Here is a 26,184-nt window from a genome sequence, read left to right on the forward strand (position 1 = left end):
TGTTCCAACATACAACAAAGACACATGCTCCATTATGTTCATAGCAGCCTTATTTATAATAGCCAGAAGCTGGAAAGAACCCAGATGCCCTTCAACAGAGGAATGGATTTTAAAAAAAATGTAGTACATCTGTACAGTGGAGTACTACTCAGCTATCAATAACAATGACTTCATGAAATTCATAGGCAAATGGAATGAACTAGAAAATATCATCCTATGTGTGGTTACTCAATCACAGAAAATCACACTTGGTATGCATTCATTGATAAGTGGCTATTAGCCCAAAAGCTCAGATTACCCAAATGCAATCCACAGACCACAGGAAGCTCAAGAAGAAGGATTACCAAAGTGCAGATGCTTCAATCCTTCTTAAAAGGGGGAACAAAAATATTCATTCAAGGAGAAAATATGAACACAAGGTTTGGAGCAGAGACTGAAGAAATGGCCATTTAGAGCCTGCCCCACACCTCGGAGATACAGCCCTTATACATACAGCCACCAAACCCAGACAATATTGATGAAGCCAAGAAATGCATGCTGATAGGAGCCTGATATAGTTGTCTCCTGAGAGGCTCTGCCAGAGCATGACAAATACAGAGGCAAATGCTAACTGCCAACCATTCAACTGAGAATGGCTCCCCATTGGAGGAGTTACAGAAGGACTGTAGGAGCTGAAGGGGTTTTCAACCTCATAAGAACAATACCAATCAACCAGAGCTCCCAGGAACTAAATCACTGTCCAAAGAGAACACATGGACAGACCTATGGCTACAGAAGCATATGTAGCAGGGGATGGCCTTGTTGGGCACCAAGGGGAGGAGAAGCCCTTGGTCCTGCCAAGGCTTGATGCCCCAGTGTAGGGGAATGTCAGGGCAGGGAGGCTGGAAGGGGTGGGTGAGTGGGTGGGAGAACACCCTTATAAAAGGAAGGGGCGAGGGGGATGGGATATGGTCTTATGGACAAGAAACTGGGGAAGGGGATAACATTTCAAATGTAAATAAAAAATATCCAATTAAAAAAAATTGCAAATCTTTGCTCTCTCCTTAAGTTTGGTCTTTTCATTTTCTCCTAGATTTCCTGGATGTTTGGGGTTTCGAGCTTTTTGCATTTTCCATTTTCTTTGACTGTTATGTCAATGTTTTCTAGGGTATCTTCTTCCCTTGAGATTCTCTCTTCTATCTCTTGTATGACTTCTAATCTCTTCCCTAGGTTTTCTATCTCCAGGGTTATCTCCCTTTGTGATTTCTTTGTTTCTATTTCCGTTTTTAGATCCTGGATGGTTTTGTTCACTTCCTTCACCTGTTTGGTTGTGTTTTCCTGTAACTCTTTAATGGGATTTTTGTGTTTCCTCTTTAAGGACTTCTACTTGTTTACCTGTGTTGTCCTGTATTTTTTTAAGGGAGTTATTTATGTACTTCTTAAAGTCCTGTATCATCAACATGAGATACGATTTTAAATCCAAATCTTGCTTTTCTGGTGTGTTGGCTTATCCAGAACTTTGTGTTATAGGAGAACTGGGTTCTGATGATGCCAAGTGGGCTTGGTTTCTGTTGCTTAGGTTCTTGTACTTGCCTCTCACCATCTGGCTATCTCTGGTGTTAGTTGGTCTGGCTGTCTCTGACTGTAGCTTGTCCCTTCTGTGGGCCTGTGAGTCTGTGATCGTAGGAGACCAGCTCTCTCTGGGCAGGTTTTGGGTACGGAGTCCTCTGGGCACAGATGGAGACCGGAAGGCAACCCTGTCTCTCATTATGCAAATGGTAACGTGTGAGGAAAGGCAGTCAATTGTGTAAAAGTCTTTAAAAGACCATGGCTTGTATTATTAGAAAGAGCTACTGCTTGTATTACCTGGTTTTACTTAGATATTGATCAGAATGAAAAAACGGAAAAAAAAATGAGGGAGTTGGAGAAACTTGAACTTGACTGGATATTTACCAGTAGCATAAGGAAGAAGTGATTTTTCTGAACATGGCACTATTTGAGAGTCTAGAATACAGAAATGATGTATAAATGTGGGTGTGAGGCAAGTATTAGCTGGATTATTCAAAATATAGTCACAAAATTTGGAAGGCCCTAACACCTCTTCAGGGAGTCTGGAAAGTCAAGTTGTTTTTTAGCAATTCTAAGATGCTGTCTGCCCTTTTTCAATGTGTTGCATTTGCACTGGTGGTAAAACAGTAAGAACCGTGGCTCCCTGGCAAGAGTCTAGGCAGTAGGGTCAGTGCACTAGTAGTCAGCCATGCTCTTTCTGGCTGCATCCTTGCAGTGGAAAGGGTGGATGCTGGGCCAGAGAGATGGCTCAGGCGTTCAGAGCACAGAGCGCTCATGTGGGGGACCATCCAAGTTTGGTTGGATAGCACTCAGGTCAGGTGGCTTGCCACAAACTTCATCTCTAAGGGATCCAGTTCCTTCTTCTTCCAGCCTCCTGGAACACCTGAACCCATGTGCACATACTCACAAGCCAGCACACATGTACTTGAGCCTGCACACACATGCACACACACAGTATAAAAAATGGATATTAGCCAGAAAAGTACAGAATACCCAGGATGCAATCCACTGAACTCAAGAAGGTCAACAAGCTCTGCTTCAATCCTGCTTGGGAGGGAGAAGAAAACTATCACATGAACAAGAGGGAGGGAGGGACCTGGGTGGGAAAGAGGAGAGGGAAGGGAAAAGGGGAACTTGATTAGATATGGGGGTGGGGACAGGAGGGAGGCCCTGAGGGCCAGCAGAATGAATGGAAATATGCAATGGGGGGTCGTGAGAGGTGGGGGGACCGTCTAGAAAGTACCAAAGACCCGGGAGGTGAGAGACTCTCAGGACTCAAAGGGAAGAACCTTAGATGATATGCCCAACAGTGGGGAGAAGGAACTCAAAGACTCCACCTCCAGTGGAAAGACAGGGCAACAGGTGGAGGGATGGGGTTGCCATTCCACAGTCAAAAATTCTGACCTAGAATTGTTCCTGTCTAAAAGAACTGCAGAGACAAAAATGGAGAAGAAACTGAGGAAAGTCATTCCAGTGACCGGCCCAACTTGGGATCCATCTCAAGGGGAGGCTCTAAGGCCCGACACTATTACTGATGCTATGGTGTGCTTACTGACAAAAATTAATCTTTTTTAAAGGCAGATTGTGGGCCTAAAGTTCAGTGGCTTAGCACTTGCCTGATGTGTATGAGGACCTGACTTCAAGCCTTAGCAGCACCATCTTAAAAAGAAAACCAGAATGTGGCTGATAGAGCAGTGTTGATTTTTAACCTGGATCTTAGTTCTCTATGTGACATATGGAATGCTTCTGCTAAGCACTGAAGTCCGATGACTGTGGGGAAAGCCCTCATGTGATCGTGGGCAGGCTGCACTACCTGCTCCAGCGTACAACCCCATATTTACTTGAAAGGAGGATTGGCAGATGATGGCATTTACCAACTCGAGCATTTGGCAAATACTTTCTTGAAAATGAACAAATGAAGGCTGTCACATCAAGGAAAATAACGTAATGTGTTTGTCGGCAATGGCAGATAATAAATGAGCTTTCGAGTAAAACTTAAGTGTTCTGGAAAATCTGTTTCTTTCACCATGAGCCTATCAGCAACTCACACCTCACCAAGAGAAGCTTATTGATACACTCAGTAATATTAACTCAGTGGTTTCCAAAATATTTTTCAATGAAATGTATCAACATTAGAAAGATCTGCCTAAGTCAATGAACCAATACTTTTGTTGGTATTGTGTCGAAGCTCCACCCCCACAGCTACCTGGGAACAGTAAGATATGCTCTGCCCCACAGTCCCCTAGCAACAGCCAGCTGTGCCTGACACTATATAAGGGGCTGCTTGCCCCCTCCTCTCCCTCTTACTCCCCTCTTGCTCTCTCTTCCGCTCTGTCTCTGTCTGTTCTTTCCCTATCCCCCCAACCCTTCCCTCTACATGCTCATGGCCAGCCTTTCCTCTCCTCTCCTCTTCTTCTCTCATTAAACCTCTCCACATGGAACCATGTTGGCTTGGTGTGTTCTGTCCGGGCACAGGCCGAGATTTAAACAACAACAACTTTCCAAATGACTTAATGCATAAAATTATAAAACCACACCGACATCAAAAGTCACTCAAACTACAACGACTTAATAAGTTTGACAGTGGCCTTCAAAAGGATCAACTCATGAGACTGTGGCAGATTATCTGAGTTCTAAATCTAGTGACAAGTGTCCTTACAAGGTCTAGAAAAGGAGAAGACAGAGAAACACAGAGGAAAAAGTGTATGAAGACAGAGGCAGACAACCTCTAAACTCTACAAAGGACTGCATGATCCAGATCTACGCACACACGTCGGTGTGTTTGAATGAGAATGGCCCCTGACCTCATGTTTGGATGACTGGTCCCCAGTTAGTGGAACTGTTTGGGAAGCATTGGGAGGTGTGTCACTAGGGGTGGACTTTGAGGTCCCAAAAGCCCAGGACAGGCCCTGTCTCCATCTCTTCCTACGTCCTGCCTGAGGATCAGGATGTTATCTGCTCTAACAGCCTGCTTGCCTACCACCATACTTCCCACAGGATGTTCATGGACTAACACTCTGAAACTGTAAGTAAGCTCCCAATGAATGCTGTCTTTTATAAGCTGCCTTGACCGTGATGTCTTTTCACAACAATAGAACAATAACTAAAGACAAACATATAATAAACTCAGTGTGACAGAGTAAACATCAGTTGTTTTATGTTATCCAATTTGGTCTTATTTGTTAAGAATACTAAAGAAACAACACAACAGTGGGTGATTTTAATGTAACTGAGTACGAGAGTATTTGCATAGATTAATGCTTTATGTTGCTTCTGATTTTAAGAAAATACTATTTATTAGCCATGGTGGTGCATATCTGGAATCCTAGCATCTGGGGACAGAGGCAGGAAGTTGAAAAGAAGCTTAAGTACATAGTAAGCTGGACCCACATTGCAAACTCTGACTCAAAAAAATTCAAGTAATGGGCCTGAAGAGGTGGCTCAGTGGTTAGGGGCGCTTGATGCTCTTCCAAAGGACGCAAGTTTGGTCCCCAGCTGTAATGCATGTCCAGGGATCTAACTTCCTCTCCTGGATCTCTCCAACACTGACACACAATAAATAAAATAAATCTTTAAAAAACTAAATTAAAAAAAACAACAGAAAAAACCAACAACAAAAAACTAAGGCACGGGAAAATACCTACAATTTTATTAAAGACTTTAAAAATATTTCTGCATTACCAGTTCTACATCTTGAGACACGAACACTTTTATATTCTCCAGTCAAAACAACATATTGTAGTACTGTAAATACAAAAGCAAGAAGAATTCAGTAGTAACTAATAAACATATTAAAGGGATTTGTAAATGTCAATGGTAACCACTAATTTCTTTTAGCTTTGTAGCAGTTATTTTTCCACAGAATATAGTTTATATTAACAAGCCAGAAGACATTTTTTTCTTTTGTAGATTTTGTATCTCTCAACTTTTTTGATGAAAAATCGAGACAATATGTTTTAATCATGTTTTTCTTCTCTCAGATTCTCCTTACCTACCCAATTTGATGTTCTTTTGGTCTCTCTTTTAAACAAAGAAAACACACAACAACAACAACAACAACAACAACAACAACAGAGAGAGAGAGAGAGAGAGAGAGAGAGAGAGAATGAAAATCAGAATAAAGAAGCAAAAGACCAATAAAAATTCTTTTCAAAGGCCTTTAGATGTTCCTCCCCACGTTCTGTTAACCCGTCTTCCCATGCCCTCCTGCTAATTTAATCCTCCCGTTCTTATCTCCCCCTCGTTTCTCCATAACATCACTCTACTTTCCCCTACCTCGGAAGATTCCCCACCCCACTCCCAACCAGACTCTTACTTGCTAATCTTTGGGGCTATTCTAATTGAGACACACGTGTCTAAAGCTTAAACGCTAACATCCACACAGGAGAGAAAACACTCAAGGCTTGTCTTTATGAGTCCGGGTAACCTCATGTAGAAGGATTGTTTCTGGTTCCATCTATGCACCCGCAGATCTCATTGCTCATTTTTCTTAACAGTCAAACAGCGTTCCATTGTGTGGGTGCACCGTGTTCACTACCCATTCAGCTGATGGCTTCTAGGCTGTTTCCAGTTTCTGGCCATTATGAGTAGAGCAGCACTGACACATGAGCTAGTGTCTGTGTAGTGGGTTACTGAGGCCTTGAGGTATATAAGTGAGCATGGTTTCAGTTTAAGCACATCTTGCTTTCCAATTTTTCTTACAATATCAATAATATAATTGGCATTGAAGCCATAGGAAGTATCCAGAGAGTGTCAGCTGTATGTTTGATGCTGATAATTTTCAGATAGTTTTCACATAATGAGTTCTCATTTGATCACCTCAAAACTGATTTCCTTGCACTTCTCAAATTCTCCCCGATTTCACAGAGGCCACCATGTTTAAGCCTCCACAGTATCATCCATCCACAACCCCACACAGCTGTGGTGTAGGCAACTGGCTCTCATTGGGCCTCCTTAGCGACTTCCTCCTCGCTTTCAGGAAAAGCCACAGTACTCCTCCAAAAACCACCTTCAGCCCAGGGTTTCCACCTGAAGTGCCCTCCTCACCCCCACACCCACACCCACACCCGTCTAACCCCCCAAAGCGTTCTCCCTGACTACCCTCCACAGAGGCTCCCAATGGCCCCTAAGTTACGTCTACCCTACTGTGCTGGTTAGTTTTGATTGTCAGCTTGACACAGTATAGAATTACCTGGGAGGAAGGAACCTAAACAGAAGAATCACCTCAACCAGACTGACCTGCAGCCATGTCTGTGAGAGACTGATTAAGGACATGGGAGAACCTAGCCCACTGTGAGCAGCACCATCCCTACGCAGGATAACTAGCTGAGCATGAGCCACAGAGCAAGCCAGCAAACAGCATTCCTCCATGCTTCCTGCCTCCAGATTTTTCACCTAAGTTCTTGCTCTGACTTCCTTCAATGACGCAGTATAACCCAGAAGTATAAGATAAAATAAACCCTCTCCTCACCAAAATGCATTTAGTCAAAAATGTTTTGACACAGCAACAGAAAGCAATAGGACACCTACATTGTTATTTAATAACTTCTGCATATCTATTTCCTTCATATCCTCAGAGCCTAATACACTGTCTCATCCATATGTGCCTAATTACCCTGGCTTATCAGGATTGAATAACTTCTATTACCCAAAGACCTAAGTCCCAGAAAACATCCTGTAGTCTTAGGTGTGTGGACCCCATCTTGTATACTCAGCAAGATTTACTCAGTGATAAGAGTTCCCTGCCAACTTCTCTTCCATTTCCAAAACTCATTCTTTGACCCAATGCCATCAACTTTTACCCTGCTGGCACATGGTGTCCTGTTCTCCTTATGGCCAACTCTACTGAACACTTGGTACTCCTTCATAGACCTTCACAATAAATGATATTTAACAATAAAACATTGCTTTGCTATATTCTTTATAAAAATGAAGCAAGCCAGTATTTAAATAGCCATGTTTGCTGGCACATAATTGTGGTTCTCATACTTGGGAGGCAGAGACAGAGGCAGGAGCTGATAGCCTAGGTTGCATAGCAAGATCCTGTCCTGAACGAACAAACAAACAAAGATCCTAGTTTTCATATATATACTAAACACAAATACCCTCTTTAAGTATATTCGTACACATACATTCGCAGTACCATCTCCAGCATTATTTGGCATAGTTCTAAATGTCGTGACATTCTTATGACTTCACTAAAGTAATCACATGATATGATTAATGACTGCTAAATATTTTCTGAATAACAAGTTTCAGGAAAAGATAACTCTTTATAAAACTTTTAATTATTTAAGAGCCAGGTATGGTGGTACATGCCTTTAATATCAGCACTCAGGAAGCAGAGAAGGGTGCACCCTTGTGAGTTTAAGGCTAGCCTGGTCTACATGGAGAGTTCCAGGTCAGGTAGGATTACATAGTGAGACCCTTTTTCAAAACACAAACCAAAACAAACAAACCCAAACCAAAACAAACAAATAAAAAGTCACCAAGGGCTGGAGAGATGGCTCAGTGGTTAAGAGCGCTGACTGCTCTTCCAGAGGTCCTGAGTTCAATTCCCAGCAACCACATGGTGGCTCACAACCATCTGTAATAAGATCTGATGCCCTCTTCTGGTGTGTCTGAAGACAGCTACAGTGTACTCATATACATAAGACAAATAAATCTTTAAAAAAAACCCAAATGAACAAAAAAGTATTTCAGGCACTGGACAGTAGAACACACCTTTAACTCCAGCATTCAGGAAGCAGGGGGATCTCTAGGAATTTGAGGCCAAAGATTCCAAGACTGCCAGGGCTGTAACACAGAGAAACCCTGTCTCAGAAACCAAAACCAAACTAAACCAAAACAAAACAAGTATTTAAGGCGATGGATTTTTTCCATAAAATCCAAACAAGAAAAGTTTTTTCTTTTAAACTCTGGAAAAAGAAAGAAAATACGTGTACCTCTAAATTCAGCATGTAAAGTACTTAAATGTATTTAGTACTTTTTAATGTAAAATAATGGTGTTATTTTTAATACATCAAAAGCAAAAGCAGAGTGTTTCCTCAATTCTCTCATTTCCGAAGACTAAATGTGAACAGTGCATAACTAAGGAAAGTATCTGAGAACTGCTTGTTTAGACAGTCCTCCTAGGCTCTCTCAGGGTAGGACCGAATCTCATCTCTTACTGTGTTGTTAGCACTGGGACAGATGGATGTGTGGCCCAGATGAGGGCAGAGGTAAATGACGCAGGAGAAAAGGGCAGAAACGCAGCGTGCCCAACCATTACACAAACTAGTATAATAAACTAGTGCTTTTTCAGAATAGATGGTATTGTATCTATTAGAAATGGACCTAAGGCGAACTTACAAAGCAGCTTCACGCGTTTACAAAAGAAAGTACCAGAAATAAGTAGCAACTGCAAGGTTGACAGTGTGTGTGTGTGTGTGTGTGTGTGTGTGTGTGTGTGCACGCGCATGTGAAACTCGTGTACAGCCAACCTTGGTATTCTGTGCTTTAGGTGCAGTTGCATTGCTGTTGTAAATCTATTCACTTCTGAGACTTCTCCCTCCACAGATGTAACATATCCTGTTGTTTAAGCTGAAACCCTAAACCGGCCAAAGGCGCTTGGGATTCTAATAGACTGGCCATATTCTCTGTCTCATACTGTGAGTAGATGAGTGTTTTGTTATTCTTTGTAATGTCTACATTTGCTGTGAATGTTCTTGTGGTTTTGTTTATAACAGTTTTTTTAATTAACTTGAATACATTTTTAAACAACTGGGTATAGTGATGTGCCCCTTTAACCCCAGCACTCAAGGGTCAGAGACAGGTGAATATCTGCGAGTTCAGGACTAGCTTGTTGTAGGATACTAGATCACACTGTGAACCCCAGGATTGGGTTATTTACTGAAAAAAACAAAAACATACTGTTTCTAGTTGTGATGTGGCTCAGCCCTTAGCACACAGCTTCAATCCCCCTGGCTGGAGCACAGACACACCCTTAGCACACACCTTTAATCCCCAGACAAAGAAGGTAAAGTTAGTTTGTAGAAGGATGCGCCCATGTTTTCCAGTGATGTCTCATTAAATGGCAGACAGGGACGGAGGGGAGGAAAAAGGGAGGGAAAGAGAGAAAGGGTGGGGGCAGGCAGGCAGAGACAGTTTTACTGGAAGAACTTCACAGAGAACAAGCTAGACACAGGTGAAGACAGAATAAGCCAGAGGTGAAGAGAGAAGCCCGATGGAGTCGCCAGTCTGGAGAGGAGTTTGAGTCAGAAGAGGTGAGCTGGCCAGCCATCCAGAGACCAGAAAGAGTAAGAAAGAGCTTATCAGAGGCTGAGGACATTCCAGGCCTAAATTAGATTGTAGGGAGGCTAGAAGCTTCCAGGACTAGGCCTGGGTTGACAGAAGGAGGCAGAGAGACTCTGAGATGACAATAACTTAATGAGAATAAACGTTACATTTACACTGGCCTGGTCTACAAAGTAAGTTCCAGGCTAGGCCAGTCAGGGCTACATGGTAAGACCCTGTCTGAAAACAAAAGAAAAAAACAACAACAACAAAAACCACATTTTTAAAGAATATAAATCTAAGTTTGCTATATATTAAACCTTTTCCCTTAAAAAGCGTAAGTGGGGATTTTTAGTTAAATAAAACACATATCAATAGAAGAAGCAGGAGAGACAGCTGTGGGCTTAAGAGCACTTGCTCCTCTTCCAGAGGAAGGAGTTGGGTTCCCAGCAACCTAGTCAAGTTGCTTGGTGGGACCTTTCATTCTGGCTCTAAGGGATCCAACACTCTGTCCTGCCTCCTTGGGTACCCACAGTCATGGCATTCACACACACACACACACACACACACACACACACACACACACACTCTCTCTCTCTCTCTCTCTCTCTCTCTCTCTTAAAAAATAAAAAAGGCCCACATAGCAACAGCATTACATAACATTTACCACTACAGTTTAGAACAATAGTGTTCCAGATGCAAGAAACTCACACTAATTCTTCTATGACGAAACAAATCAACTTTGTCTGTTTTGCCATATGTTGACCAAAGGTGGTAGTCTGCAAAAACACACGAGAAAATTACTTTCTGAATAACAGAAAACGAACCCACATCTTACACCACACCCTTCCTCTTCACCATCTTCTGTAGGGACAATCAGAATGCCTAGTGAGTTCCTCAGGAGATAATTTAATGGAGATTCAAAGTCCCCGATGGCCAGTGCTGACATGACGCACTTCACATTGATGAGTCTACTGTCTTCACAGAAGCGATCCAGACAAACGGATGGCAGTAGTGCATAAGCAATTTTCAGAATTAAAATTGATGAGGGCACTCCCTGTGCATGTCAGAGCGTATTGATCTCAGTATCGGAGCTGATAGGGGTACACGCAAGTCAGAGCGCCTCTGGGCTGGTCCTGTCAGACAGCGAGCAGGAAGCAAATCCCTGGATCCCCACTTGCTGCTGCAGTAATGGCAGGGAACATACTGCCAGGTCCGAGCAGCCGCGTCGACGATGCGTTACCATCAGCAGGAAGAATCCACCAAACCTTGACATGTTTAAGAGTTCCCCTCGGCGACACCCAAAGTCTGAGTCACTTAGCAAAGGAATTATTTCAGAAATTCAGAATTTCCTCCCAGTAACTCAGTGTTGTTTTTGTAGGTTGCTAACTCAGAATCAGTCCTTTAGAAATCCTTCGGCATGAACAAGCATTAGTTTGGTGGCGGTAACTTTTCAAATTTGCCAAAAACTATTTCCAAATTAAGTTTTCTAAGACTCATGAGGCTTTATTTTATTAGATCGTGTAACCTTTTTACTGGTAGTCTTTGTTTTGTTTTTTAAAAACTGTTCCAAAAAAATTGTTCTTTGAAGCAAAGTCCCACTTTTTAGTGAGACTTTTGAACTCACAGCAGTCCTCCTGCCTCAGTCTCCCAGGTGCTGGGATTACAGCGGTAAGCCACCACGCCTGCCTTACAGGTAGCTTTAACTCAGCAGAATATGCTACATCAGCAAAAGCGGGCACCGTGGTCGGTGTTTTTCATACAATGAAGAATAATTGGTGCTGAGGACTGTGGACGTCATATAGTCCTTCAGTTCTCTGAGGAAAGCCTCGTGCAGCCTGACAGATGGAGAAAGAGGAGCATGGGTAAGTTGTTCAGACGCAAGTCATTTAGTAAGTAAATCCCGGTTCCTGAACGGAGCCCAAGCCTGACCAACACCAAGGCTCAAGTCCTGTCTGCATACTGTGTGGCACACTGAAAGCCCACTGTTGTGTCCTCTGCGTCCCGTGTGATGGGCCACACAGCACGCTGCTGGCTCGCTTTGTATCTTTGTGGAGACAAGGTCTTACTATGAAGCCCAGACTGGCCCAGAACTTCCCATCCTGCCTCGGTTTCTCCAATACTGAGATTATATAGGTCTACGCTACCATGCCTGTCCGTGTTCACTTTTAATGAATAATCTAAATAGATTAAAGACAAGTCTCTGCATGACTAAAAGTTTAAACATGAAGGCATGTTTCAGCCTTACATTAAGACAGACTCGAGAAGGAACGTGAAGACACCCCTACACCAGGCCATTATTCCATAACACACTGGCCCATCAGCTCTCGCTCCCTCCGATTAGCCCTGGGAATTCTAAAACGGGTACCCTGCGATGAGCCGTGAAAGCTGAAGCTATTCACACAAAGATCGCCTTTTATTTGTAAGTAATTCATCTGTGTGAAGTTTCGTAGAAATCACTGAAATGAAAAACCATGGTCGCACGCTCAAAAAGAAAAAAATTAAACAGGGTTTGGAAAAGAGTCTATTTTTAAAATCGGCATCACCCCTGAGTATCGAGAGAACTCGAAATGTACAGAAGGCCACCTTCAGTGTGTGTGGAATGGAGTCCTTCCCTGCTCTCAGAGATCTCAGGGTGTGAACCAGCCCTGGGAGACACGGTAAGCACTGAGCTGTCAAAATCCAACATCACAGGGTCCAAACCGAACCGTACTCTTCTGGAACTTAAATCTCTGAGATCCTTCCTACGCCCTTAGGCACACCAGCAAATACCCCACGAAGCTGTCATAAACACATCGAGCTGGTGAATTAGGTCCCCCGCACTCCCAGATCGCCTCCTAGGGTTGGTTGGTTGGTTTGGTTTGTGAGTCCTCTCTGTAAAATGTTGTCCACTGAAAGTTTAAGGAAGGACTTCTTTGAAATAGCACTGCAAAGGTGTTTCCACGTTCCTCCTTTCAGAACGTCTCTCCAAACAGGGAACACCCGTGCTGTGTGGCTGTACCCTCCAGGATCAGAGCGACTGTGGTCATACTCAGGACCCTCTCGATCCTGGGCCTGATAACACTCCCAGGTAGCAGGAAGAGGAAAGCTGAAGAGGCCACTCTTCGGCTTTGGACATAGAAGGCTGAGAAGAGCCTCAGAAGTATTCTGGGCAGTGAGTGGTTGGTGCTTCCACAAACACTAGTGAGCTCACTGACTGACCAAGGCGGACATGGGCAGAGGCATTCGGGTCTGCCATTGCCTCTCTATCCAGGATGGCTACAAAGAGACTCCTCAAATAGTCCTGGGCTGGAGAGAGAGCTCACTGGCTGCTCTTACGGACAGCTCAGGTTCGATTCCCAGCACCCACACGGCGGCTCACAACTGTCTGTACGTTCAGTTTCAGAGGATCTTCTGAAACTTCTGGCTTCTGCAGACACCAGTCATGCATGTGGTGCACAGTCATATATGTAGACAAAACACCCGTACACTTACAACCATAATTAATAATTTTTTGAAAGTCATACTACATAGTACACAAAGGGCACAAGACGATGCTATGTGAAACAGGAAGCTGGTGGAAGGCTGGGAAAGGTGCAGGGTAGAGGTGAAGTCTGGAGTAGCTCGCCCCTTCCAGTCTCCTGCTGTGAAGAACAGTAGTGTTCTATGGTGGGGACAGAGCTCGATGGCAGAGTGCTTGCTTACTTGCTCCCGTGAAGCCCTGGGTTCAGTCCCCAGCACTGGGAAAAAGGCAGAGAAAATTCTGCGGACAGCCATGCTGCTGGTAGACACCTGTAAATTCCACAAGTTGGGGGATGGAGTGAGGAAGGTCATAAACTGCAGGCCAGCCTGGGCTATGTAGAGAGAAAGCCTGTCTCAAACTATAATAGAATGAAAGACTGGGCGCAGTGTTACACGCCTTTAATCGCAGCAGGCAGATCTCAGCGAGTCTGAGGCCAGTTTAGTCTACAGAGTGCATTCCTGGACAGCCAGACTGAAGCAGTCAGGCTCTGGCTTAAGAATCAGGGCTTAAACAATTTTATAAAATTGGTCCAGCTCTCCAGAGGATGCAGTGCTCAAGGCGCCATCTTGGAAGCAGAGACCTGGTACTTGGTAAACATTAAGCGGCTGGCGCCTTGTTCTTACGCCGAGACTCCAGAACGGTGAGGTGAGCAGTAAACTTCTGTACTTTGCACATTAGCCAGTCTCCGGTATTCTGTCACAACAGCATGAAACTAAGACAAAGTACCATCCAGAAACACAAACCTTTACTCAGTTCTCAACGCTCCCTTTTAGACTCTTATTCTTGAGCGTATCATCAGGTACGCAAGGAAAAGCAACACAAAGAAACAGATCACTAACAACGAGTGAAGTAAACTGGAATAAAGGCAGGAAACAACGTAAGGCCACGGATGGCTCAGCAATAAAAGGACTTACCGGCCTTTCAGAGGGCGTGGGTTCCATGTCTAATACCCACATGGTAGCTTACCATCACCCCCAACCACCGTCTCAGTGGATCCCACACCCTCTTCTGACCTCTGTGGGCACCAGGCATACCCATGGTGCACACACATACACTCAAGCAAACGCTCGTACGGGAAAATAAAATGAATAAATCCGATTTTATCTTAAAAAGCTTTATTTACAAAACACAGTCGTATGGGTGTTCTTAAAGAGGTTGAAATAACATTGATTGTTTTGGAGTTCACTAGCTACACAGAAGCACAGCCCACATACCTGTGCAGATCCAGTTCCACAGGAGGAAAAATGAGTTCTTCCTTAATCGATTCCCAGATGATTCGTGCCATTCACCTCCTACCACAGAACCACCGTGGGTCTTCCAGGACATTTTCACTTCAATAAGCCTCTACTAGGAGTCAGCTTCCGGGTTACCACAAGGCCTCTCAATTTTGCTGACTCAAACAATTACAGTTCTAGTTTATCTCCTGGGCACGCAAGCAGTTCCATCCCAAACCCTGCTGGCTCAGCCTCTCCAGTCCCACTGCCCCATGAGGACCAGGGCTTAGAACATAAATAAGAAACAATGTTAGAGGACAGAAAGTTGTTTTGTGTGTGTGTGTGCGTGTGTGTGTGTGTGTGTGTGTGTGTGTGTGTGTGTGTGTGTGTTTCTCTCAGGTTTTTAAGACCTAATCAATCACTAAGTCCTGGGCCTTGAGGAGTAGGCTAGGCTGCTGGCTAGGAACCAGTGCTAGGACTATAAAGTATAGCACTATGGGCCCCCTTTTTACATGGACTCAGGTCTCCATGAGTGGTGAGCACTTTACTGCTGAATGCCTGGTCCTTAAAAGTTTTTATCCTAAGAACTGAAAAAGCCTGGCCTGCTTCGGTACCACATGCATGAAGAACTGGACCCTGAGGATTGGCATGCCCTGCACAAGAATGGCAAACAAACTCACGGAATGTTCCCCATTAAAACACACAAGCAAACACACCCAAAACACCGTAGCCGGGTGGTGCGGTACACACCTTTAATCCCAGCACGCAGGAGGCACGAAGATCCCTGCACACTTAAGACCAGCCTGGTCTACAGAGTGAGTTTCAGGACACAAGAACTGAAACAGAGAAACTCTATCTTGAAAAACAAAAACAAAAAAGGAAGGAAGGAAGGAACAAACGAACAAAACGACAACTACAAAAATAGAAATAAAAGATATATTCATGAAGCAAGAACTGGAGACTTTTACGAACGAAATAATGAGGAAGAACAGAGAACAGCAACTCTGGAAATGAATGGAGGTTGGAGCTGTAGAAGGTAAAGGTGAAGAAATCGTGCGTCGAACGGAACAAAAATACCAAGAGATGGCAGCAGGGGAGCAAAACACGGTAAAGGAAAATTACAGGACCAATCCAAAATTTCTAATGTGAACCACGGAAAGCCATCTCTCATAAAGTAATCAAACGGTGAGCGTAAAATTGTCAGAAATTCCAAGAACAACATGAATTCTAGAATCACTGCAGAGGAACGTGCCTCGTCATGAGACAGAAAAATGTCCGTGTAAAAGTTCAGGACAGAGAGTGTGAAAGGAGCTTGGCCGTCTCCAGAGAGGAAGAAAGCAGTCACGTGCGGAAATCAAGAAAAGAAGACGGAACGAGCTCTCAGTAGCAACAGTGGGAACTAGAGAACAGAGGAGCGACGACGGTTTTAAGTCTGTGGGAAGTAGTTCCCAGCTAGAGTCTGTAACCAGACAGACTCGTGTGAAGAGAGGGGAGGCACTTTCAAATAACTGTGGCTAAAAAGCCAGGGCTATACCTCAGTGGTAAAGAACTTGCCCCGCACGAATGCCCCTGGCTTAATCACATACAAAAAATTCACTTCCCATGCATGTTTTCTGAGAAAACTACTGGACTACACGCCTGGCCCAGAATGACAGAATGAACCAAAGGAGCGGGGTAAAGAGCTGAGGTTTCCGGGAGGGCAACGTGAAGGCAGAACCCCACACAGGACCCGGAAGGTGGTTATCCCCAGAGAGAGCTCACCTAGGGAGAAACAGAGCGGAAAGCCTTCAGGCTGCTGGACCATGTGCAGGGCGCTAGGACATGTCTACGTTTAGACACACACCCTTTTTTTTGGTTTTGTTTTTTCGAGACACAGTTTCTCTGTGGGACAGAGCCCTAGGCTGTTCTAGACTCGCTTTGTAGAACAGGCTGGCCTGAAACTCGCAGATCCACCTAGAATTGCGTTTAGCTCCCTCGACAGTATATGTCATGGACAGGCTCAATGGTGCTTGCGTCTCTGTCCCTGAATGTGTAATCTGAAGAGCTGGCCCACATGGGTCCACAACTAAGCTACTCATGTTTCTTACTTGTTTTGATTGGCCGTGAAGGGGATGTAGGGAGAGGCTCAAGAGCAGGAAGACAAAGGTATGCAAATGCAGCGCACAGACGCCCAGGGTCAAACTGCAGTAAGTACTACAGAGGAGGGGAGGAATCTACCCAGGTACACTCTGGAGTCTGCTCACCAGCCATGAGGCCCAGGGTGGAAGGTGGGGGCCGCCAGCAAACCGCAGCAATCCTCTCACGGTCGCTTACTCCTGAGTTTTATGTGCACGGAAACTGTATACATTTACATTTCAAATGTGAATCCTATCCTATAGCTAGAAATGAAACTGAACCAATTCAAACTCCTTTTCTGCCTTTGAGCGTTCGTCACCTAGACTTCCCACGACAGTAAAGGATGGATGGATTTGGACAAATGTGTCCCTCACAGGAGAAACAGCCTGAGATACCTTCATGTTCCTGGCACCCACCTGGACAGACAGAGGTTCAACAGCCAGGACCTACTACTGCTCTGGAAGAGGACCCAAGTCTGGCTCCCAACACCCACGCGGCCCAGCTCACAACTGCCTGGAACCCCAGCCCCAGAGCAGCCAACACCTCTGGTCTCCAGCAGCACATGCTTATAATTTAAAGCGCATTTTAAAACACAGAGGCTGTCTTCAAATTATGTTTTCAAATTATGTTTTCAAGTTATGTCTTCAAATTAGAGTTTTGTATATGCTGGTCCTTCAACCTATATTGTACTCCCTGACAGCTGGTAGCAAATGTCAAAATGACAAAAGAAAATGTCAATGCAGCAAGACACCCAATGTCAACAGGGCCTCCTCACACAGGTGTCCTCCTACACATTTGAAGAAACATGCATATAGGAGCGTGAGCGCGCGCGCACGCACGCGCACACACACACACACACACACAAACTGGGTAATGCAAAGAACCAAGCATATGGCAGAGACTAGGTGGATTTTCATTATGGCCAAAGCCCCATTCACTGATACAGTGCCTTCCATAGTTGGCGCTCAATAAGTATTTTGTAGATATAAAGCCTACATTTACTGCCCCAAAATCCAAAGTTAAAGCCTATGCTTTGATCCTACAGCCTATATTTGAAAAGTTGGAGTCTGCACTAAGCGGGAACCAACCTTCGCTCTCTGCCTACTCTGCCTGTGAAGTAAACTGACTTACTAGTGCAGATGGGCTTTGTAGAAGGGCTGATCGGAAAAACTCAAATAGGTGAGGTACAGTGGAGAGTTTCAACTTGAACAAATAAAGAGCTATTGTGAGTTAAGAGAGGTAAGCATGCAATTAACATAGAGCTTAAAGAAGATTATTCTCCACTGGAATGCGGGGTAGAACGGAAAAGTATTTTCCTCTCTTTCTTTTGGCATCCGTTTTAAGGTGTGGGCAGATGACCATACCAACATAGTCAACTGTGAACGCTTAGTTTGCAAGGCGAACTCTTGTGTTCGTTGAGAGTTTTCCTGTGTTCTCTGTGTTGAGCCAGGAAAATTAAAGAACCTCAGAGGCTGGAGGCACAGCTCTGAGGGCCTCATGCTTGATTAACACGAATGAGGCCCTGGATTCGACAGCTGGCATGGAAAAACAAACAAACAAATAAAAAGCAGCAACAATTAAAAAAAACACCCATAAAATCGGACTTCACTAGTGATGAAAGGAGGCCGACCCATGACATTTGTGCCAGCATTCAGTGAAGGGAAATTTGCAATGTTTAAAACAGACAGAAGAGACTCCACTGAAAGTGCCTGAGCTTACTATCCTTGTAGAACCAAAACTTTCATGTTTTCTGAATCCTTCTCTTACTCTGTTACTGCTTCTGAATAAATTATTCCAAAGACAGCTGTGACTTCCACTTGTGGAGATAAGAAGTCTCTAGTGAGACTGAATGTGGTGCCGAGAAGCCAAAATTTTGTCATGGGTGCAAAAACTCCAAACACATCAGAAAGCTCTAATTCAAGACAACAGTGTAGAAGGATAGAAATAGCCAGTGGGGGTGCTGGAGAGACGGCTCAGTGGTTAAGAGCACTGACTGCTCTTCCAGAGGTCCTGAGTTCAATTCCCAGCAACCACATGGTGGCTCACATCCATCTGTAGTGAGATCTGATGCCCTCCTCTGGTGTGTCTGAAGAGAGTCATGGTGTACTCACCTACATACATAAAATAAATAAATAAATCTTTAAGAATCAACATGAAGGATGAAAGTGCAGTTGTCAATTTTAGATCTAAAGAAATCTCTTTCCTGGGAGCCACTTCCAAGAAGCAGGAGATGACAAGAGTTTCGAGAGATCATAGTAGCGAGAGAACAGATGGAAATCTAGGAGTGTTATGATTGGACTGTCTTGTTTTATTTTTTGCTTTTAAGGGATGTCCACACTGTGTATACAGTGGCTACATCACCTTACATTCACACCAGCAGTGAGTAGGGCTCCTCCCCCAGTCCCACACTAGCCAGCACTTGTTGTTTTTTCTTTTGATGATAGTCATTCTGATCAAAGAAAGATGAACTCTCAAAGTTTTACTTCGCATTTTCCTACGGCTAAGGATGCGGAACACTTTCCAAATATTTATTGGTCATTTGCATTTCTTCTTTTGAGAACTGTCTTTTCAATTCCTTAGTCCTGTCATATAGTACATGTTTGGGGTTTTGGTATTTAATTTCTGGAGTTCTTTATAGATTCTAGCAATTAATCCTTCACTGTGTAGTTGGTAAAGATCTTCTCCCATGCTGAAGATTTTCTGTTTAATGGAATCCTGTTTTGTTTTTGTTTTTTAAATTTGACATGGGAGCCAGTATTATCCAAGGTAGACCCAAACTTACTACGTAGAATAACCTTGAACTTCAAATCTCCTGCCCCCATTCCCAAATCTGGGATTAAACTGTTCTGTGCTTGCTGGACAAGCTTTGTATCAAACCTCCCCAGAACCTGCATTTTATTTCATACCTGTTTACAATAAGTGACCTGTAAGACTGCACTTTATGGAACGATTACCTAGTAGTAGACAGTTGGGCACATCAGTCTGGAGAAGAAGGAATACTGGCCCTGGTACAAGGCAGAGATTAGGGAGCTCTGAGATACAGGTGAACCCATGAAGAGTAGTTTTAATCCCATTCTCAGGTAATATCGCCCACAGAGAGGGCAGCAGACGCCTGGGTACCTTACATTAGGGGCATTGTCCCGCCATCTTTATGCTTACACTGGAACTCATCTTAAAGGAACCACTGTCCTTTCCTATATCCACAATAGATAGCTTCATAGGACACAAAGAAGAAAAGTCTGGGCTCTGTCTTCATTTGCAACAGCAGGAAAAAGGCAGGCAGGAAATACAACGAACAGAGAGCATTACTAGGTAGCTAGGTATGATGGCCTGTGCCTATAATCCCAGCTCCTGAGAGCCAAGAAAAGCAGATGAATTCAAAGACATAGTTGGCTGCATGGTGAACACTGGCCAGGCTACACTACATGAGACCATGGCTCAAACAAAACAAAACAACACAGCATTACTAGGAAGTCGGGAATGGTTATCCTAGCACCCAGAAAGCTGTAGGAGGAGGGCTGCTGCAGACTCAAGGCCAGTCTGGGCACACGCCAATACCAAACCAGTCAGGCTACACAGCAAGATCCCGTTTTAACTCTCCCCTACAAAAATATTATTAGCGGTTTGAGGTGTCGCTCAGTGGTATAATGGTTGGTTGGAATGTGCGAAGTACTGAGTCTGATCTTCAGTAACACACACACACACACACACACACACACACACACACACACACACACACACACACAGGGTGGGCTGGGAAGATAGTCTTCAGTAAACTGTTTACCTAGAAAGCATGAGATACTAATTTTAACTTCCAGAACCTAGTTTTAAAAGAAAAATTAAAAGCCCAGAACTGTGTCACACAGTTTGTTATCTCAGCACTGGGGAGGAAACACGTTGATCCTAGCCCAGCCTACTTGGTGAGTTTTAGGAGACTTCGTAAATAAATACAATAAAATGACGGCAGCTTCTAGACAAAGTGACATATGCCTGCAATTTCAGCATTGGGAGTGGACAGGCAAATCTCTGGGGCTGGCTGGACATACAGTCTCACCTCATCACCAAGACCGAGTGAAGAGACCTTGTCTCATAACACAAAAATGGGTAACTCCTATGGAATAATGTCCAAGATTATCCCTGGCTTCTACATGTAGCTGCACACGTACATATATGCACTCATACATACAAACACCTGAAGATACCTCTCCCACAATAGGCAAAGAAACACACACACAAACACACACGCACATGCATACTCCAAGATTACTGACATTTACTGAACCCATCTATTGTGCCAAGTGCTTTCCAAGTATTCCTAATTGTAAACGTGACAATCCTGTTAGCATGTTATATCACTGTGCCTATCCTACAGGTGAATAAACTTCATGAGAGCGGGGTGAGCCATCACTCAGCTAGCATTGTGGCAAATGTATCCCTTCATTCTTAATTGTGCTAAGGATAATAGAGCCGATCTGCCACAGTTGCTCATAACACCTCCTGCCAATGACATTCACTCCACTTGTCTCATCTTACATATTTTAAAAAGAATATATTTTGGGTTTACATAAGACTACACCAATGTGGGGTTGGGGATTTAGCTCAGTGGTAGAGTGCTTGCCTAGCAACTGCAAGGCCCTGGGTTCGGTCCCCAGCTCCGGAAAAAAAAAGAAAAAAAAAAAAAAAAGACTACACCAATGTTTAGACCCAAAGGCTCATTCATTTAAACAAGTGCATTACATTGTATTTATTTAGATTGTGCATATGCGAGCATGTGGGTATGCGTGTGAGTATACTTTGAGTGCCTAGCACATGTGAAGGTCAGAGGACAACCTTCAAGAATTGATTCTTTCCTTCCACAATGGAGGTTCCGGGGATCGAACTCAGGTACTGGGCTTGGTGGCTAGTGCCTCCACTGACTGAACTATTGCCAGCCCACAAAGACTCATTCTTTGATTACAGGCAGAAGCTGAAGCCGGAGGGCTGAGAAGTAGTCAGAGGAAGAGCACACGTTTGCCCTAAGAGCCAGAGCGTCACCTCCGGCACACGTGTGCACAATGCTTTCCCCAGTGCCCCTCTGCTGCCTGCCTGAGCAAGTTCCACAAACACAATCTGAGTTTCCTGTACTTCCACACACGACGCTGAATCCCTTCAAACGAAGCGATGCCCAGACGTGCTCTGCTGTGGCCTCTGTCTTTGACCATTTAACATCTCATCGCAGACTGTTGTTCAACCCATCACATGGCTGAATCAACGCTCGTACTGAACATGCACTGACTCTACGTACATGTCACTAATCCCTGACAATGGAACGTAACTACTTTGTGTGTGAATTCATTAGACATTATAAGTAAACAGTCTAAAGGTGATTTAAGGTCTGTGGGAGGGGCTGTGGATAGATCTGTTGTACAGCACTTGTCTAACACACACAGGGCCCTTGGCTCGATCCCTGGCACTGCATAAAACCAGGTGTAGTAATCTCAGCACATAAAGGTACGAGTAGGAGAACCATAAACTCAAGGTGATCCTTGGCAAGACAGTGAGTTCAGGCTAGTCTGTGATACATGAAACCTGGTCAGCAATGAAGAAGTAAATAAAGCATATAGAAGGATGTATGTAGGTACCATGCCACTACACACACACACACACACACACACAAACATACACGAGAGAGAGAGAGAGAGAGAGAGAGAGAGAGAGAGAGCGCAAGCTGAGTCTTCAGACTTTTAACCACAAGATCTTGGGACTGGGACTGGAGAGACGGCATCATGGTTAAGGGTATTCAATGCTCTTTCAGAGAAACTGGTTCACGCCAGTAACCAAGATCCAACACCCTCTTCAAATGCAGAAACACACACGTATACATAAAACAAAAAATAAATCATAAAAACAACAACAACAAATGTTGTGTTTTATAAAAAGAAAGAGAGCCGATAATAAATGTTTGATAGAAACGTGGTATGGTGATATGAAATGGGGTGCCATTGTGGGCCCATGCTGAGACATGCCTTCCCCGTGAAGTACCAGCCATACAATGGAGACAGTATGGAGTAGAGTTCAACTGGGCCATGGGAAGGGGAGTTGAGGAGGGAGTAAAGACAGAGAGAAGCATGGGATGGGGAGAGAAAGGGGAGAAAGAGGAGGAGGTGGTGGAGAGAAGAGGAAGGTTGGGGAAGGGGATGGGGAGAGAGGAGCAAGAAGAGAAGAGGCAGAGAGTAAGAGTAAGAGGCTAAGAGAGTGAGGAGGGGGCAAGCAGCCCCTTTTATAGTGAGTCAGGGATATCTGGCTGTTGCCAGGTAACTGTGAGGCAGAGCCTAGAAGGAATGCTACCAAGTCTTGGAACCACCCTCTTCCAGACTACAGTATACACCACCTTCTCTGTAAGGATTAGAAAGCTGGCCTGTTAAGAAAGCTGCATCTGGTAGGTTCTTCTTAGTCTGTGCATGCTTGTGCAATAAATGCTAATGGCTCAGAACCACCACTCGTTACTTAAGTTCATGTTTTACAACCTGTTTTCCATTTCCCCCTCCTTTTAAAGCCAAACATGAAGCTGCATGGGATACTGTATAATCTCAGTCCTGGTACCTCCCAAGTAGAGGCAGGAAAATCGAGAGTTCGACGTCATATTCAGCTACAATCTGAGGCTGAGGCCAGCCTGGTCTATGTGTGACCTTGCTTCAAAATTTAAAAACAGAGAGGAGTGGCTAGGAAGACAGTGCAGTGCAACAGTAGAGCATGTGACCAGTCTGGATATGACTCTATATTCAATCGCAAAACAACTACAAAATAAAATGTCTGAATTGTTTAAACAGTACATGTAGAACGATGGCCAAATACACTGGATAGCTTGCTCTCTGGTCTGCCCAGGTGATCACCGGTGTGCTAACTGTATTCTCATTTTTTTCTTTCAGACAGGATCATTCTACGCATCAAACACACCAGGAAGCTCAGCCTGTCCTCCAAACTAGCAATTCTCCTGCCTCAGCCTCCCAAAGGCTAGGGTTACATGCATGTGCCACCACACCTGACTTCAAAGGGAATTCTTTCAATAGGAAAAAAAAAGGTTTGGGCCTGATAACTTCAATAATTTTTAAATAAAATATATGACTTATGTAAGATTCCATCTACCACTATTTGAAGACATCCATCAAAAAGTAAAGACCATCAAACATGGTGATTCACCTCTGTCACAACGGAAAACAGGAAAAATTCTAAAATGCATGCTATCATTGGCATTTTAGTACCACATAGACTACCCTACCCAAGCAAATACAACAAGACAGCAGTTTCTCTGTCAGGTTTGGGTGACCTGAACCACACGTTTACACTCCTTTTCCACTAGGATTTCTACAGTAAGACCCTCTGGTACACTTTAGAACTTTTGCAGATTCAGAAGTAACTATTCCCCTCAGTCCATTGCTGGTGAATGGCTGTTTGGAACTCTGGATTTAAGTACAACTACATGACTGTTCTCTTGTTGGTGTAGAATAATTCTTGGATTCATGGCCCATGCCAAGCTAAATGACACTGCAAAGAAAGCCTTTGTTTTAGATAAACCAGTGCTCGGCTTCGGATAATGCTATCAAGCGTCTCATTCACGTAGCCTAGCCTCGTTGAAACAGCAACTGCGGAAAACAACAACAACAAAAATGTCCATCTTTGGGGCTGGGGATTTAGCTCAGTGGTAGAGCGCTTGCCTAGGAAGCGCAAGGCCCTGGGTTTGGTCCCCAGCTCCGAAAAAAAGAACCAAAAAAAAAAAAAAAGTCCATCTTTGTTAAAAGGATAATCTTTCAAGTCTCTTAAAAAATGATTTTAATAGAACCATAGAATTTGAGAGGTGGGAAAAACTTTGACTTATTTACCATCGAAGAAAATGAATTCTCGCACGCAAAAGGTTACTCGAGTTAGTGGCAGACAGAACATTAGACCTGGGCGGCCTCATTTCTCCAGGTGAGGCGGTTACACAGAATGCAGCAGCAGGCAGTTCACCTCCACCAACATTCAGGAAGCGCCATGGTCCTCCCTGCGCCACAGCACCACCTCCTCCATAGGCCAGCTCACACGCCATGGTCCTCCCTACGCCACAGCACCACCTCCTCCATAGGCCAGCTCACACGCCATGGTCCTCCCTGCGCCACAGCACCACCTCCTCCATAGGCCAGCTCACACGCCATGGTCCTCCCTACGCCACAGCACCACCTCCTCCATAGGCCAGCTCACACGCCATGGTCCTCCCTGCGCCACAGCACCACCTCCTCCATAGGCCAGCTCACACGCCATGGTCCTCCCTGCGCCACAGCACCACCTCCTCCATAGGCCAGCTCACACGCCATGGTCCTCCCTACGCCACAGCACCACCTCCTCCATAGGCCAGCTCACACGCCAGATCCACAGTCACGCCTTTTACACGTTCAGTGTTGCCAAGTGTCTTGCCATGTGATCTAAATGGAAATATGTAATTCAGTTACTGTAGTAACCACACTACAGAAGAGGATGTGTGTCAACAGCCAGCTTCTCCCTCAGACACTTCCCTTCCAGAGACAGAAACAGATTTAGATTGCTTAGGAATGCATTTCTGAGTGACAGTCTCTGTGCCAAGACCCATAAAGACGTGCACACCTACCTCCTGCTCTGTGTTCTTCGTCCCTCTTCTAAGGTGCTGTCTGTTAGCTGTACTTTCTCCTAGAGTTTCTGCTCTATGTTGTGATTCCACATCTTTCATCAGGCCATGGCCTTCTAAATGCTTATTGTTATATGATAACTTAGCAACTAAAGCTCATGCATAATACACACATAGCTTTAAAAAGCATCAAAATGCAGATATTTGATTTTTTATAATTTCAAAACACTAGTCTACTTTTTAAATAAAGAATATTTATTTTGTAAATATTTTGTGTTGTACAAGGAAAAGTCAAATTATATTATGTGTGTATATATATGCATATATATTTATAATAAAACATATTTTTATAAGTGCATTATTCATGACATTGAAATATCCAGGCCATTCTGGACAAGGAAAGAAATTTATTATATTCAATATTGATTCGTTATGTCATCTCTTTAACAGCCAGATCTCACACAGCTTTTCTACCATTGAAGATTCCAAGCCAAGCATTTCATAGAATTCTCATAGTTGCAAATCAAACAATGTCACCATGGAAAATAAATAAGAACACTTAGCAATGTATTAATATCAGGAAGAAGATTCTATTTTTCTAAAATGTTATCTTAATTAAAAACTAGAAAAGCTGTATTTCAATACTTCACATTGTTAAGTTGATCAAAATAAGAATGGTATTTCATTTGAGATGGGTGTCAGTATTGTTTAAAAACATTTCTAGTGTACTTGACTAGCAAATCTTACGATATAGACACAAAATAACCACAAATCTGATAAATAGCACCAAATGTAACTTAGAGTCAAATTATAACATTTAAAGGTAAACTTGATTAATTACTGTTATTGTTGTTGTTTTGAGACAGAGTTTCTCTCGTAGGTCTGACTGTCCCTCTGTAGACCAGGCTAGCCTT

The 26,184-nt window shown here is 43.9% G+C and overlaps 1 protein-coding gene across 7 annotated transcripts in view; it reads right to left on the reverse strand.

The window, feature by feature from the left end:
* Sgk3 (serum/glucocorticoid regulated kinase family, member 3) overlaps positions 1-26,184 on the reverse strand; it is a 124,859-nt gene that overhangs the window by 83,761 nt on the left and 14,914 nt on the right. For 2 of the 7 annotated variants that reach the window (XM_087660234.1, XM_087660242.1), the window contains exons 2-4: positions 10,681-11,660; positions 10,534-10,601; positions 8,272-8,343 (exon numbers count right to left, since the gene is read on the reverse strand). The exons of 2 other annotated variants lie outside the window; for them this stretch is intronic. The gene's annotated coding sequence lies outside the window, so the exon portion shown is untranslated. The remainder of the gene's footprint in view (positions 1-8,271; positions 8,344-10,533; positions 10,602-10,680; positions 11,661-26,184) is intronic. 3 more of the 7 variants (XM_087660235.1, XM_087660238.1, XM_087660236.1) reach the window with 2 other exon arrangements.

Source organism: Rattus norvegicus, chromosome 5 (assembly GCF_021556685.1).
Source record: "Rattus norvegicus strain SHRSP/BbbUtx chromosome 5, alternate assembly SHRSP_T2T, whole genome shotgun sequence".
Lineage (NCBI taxonomy): Eukaryota > Metazoa > Chordata > Mammalia > Rodentia > Muridae > Rattus > Rattus norvegicus.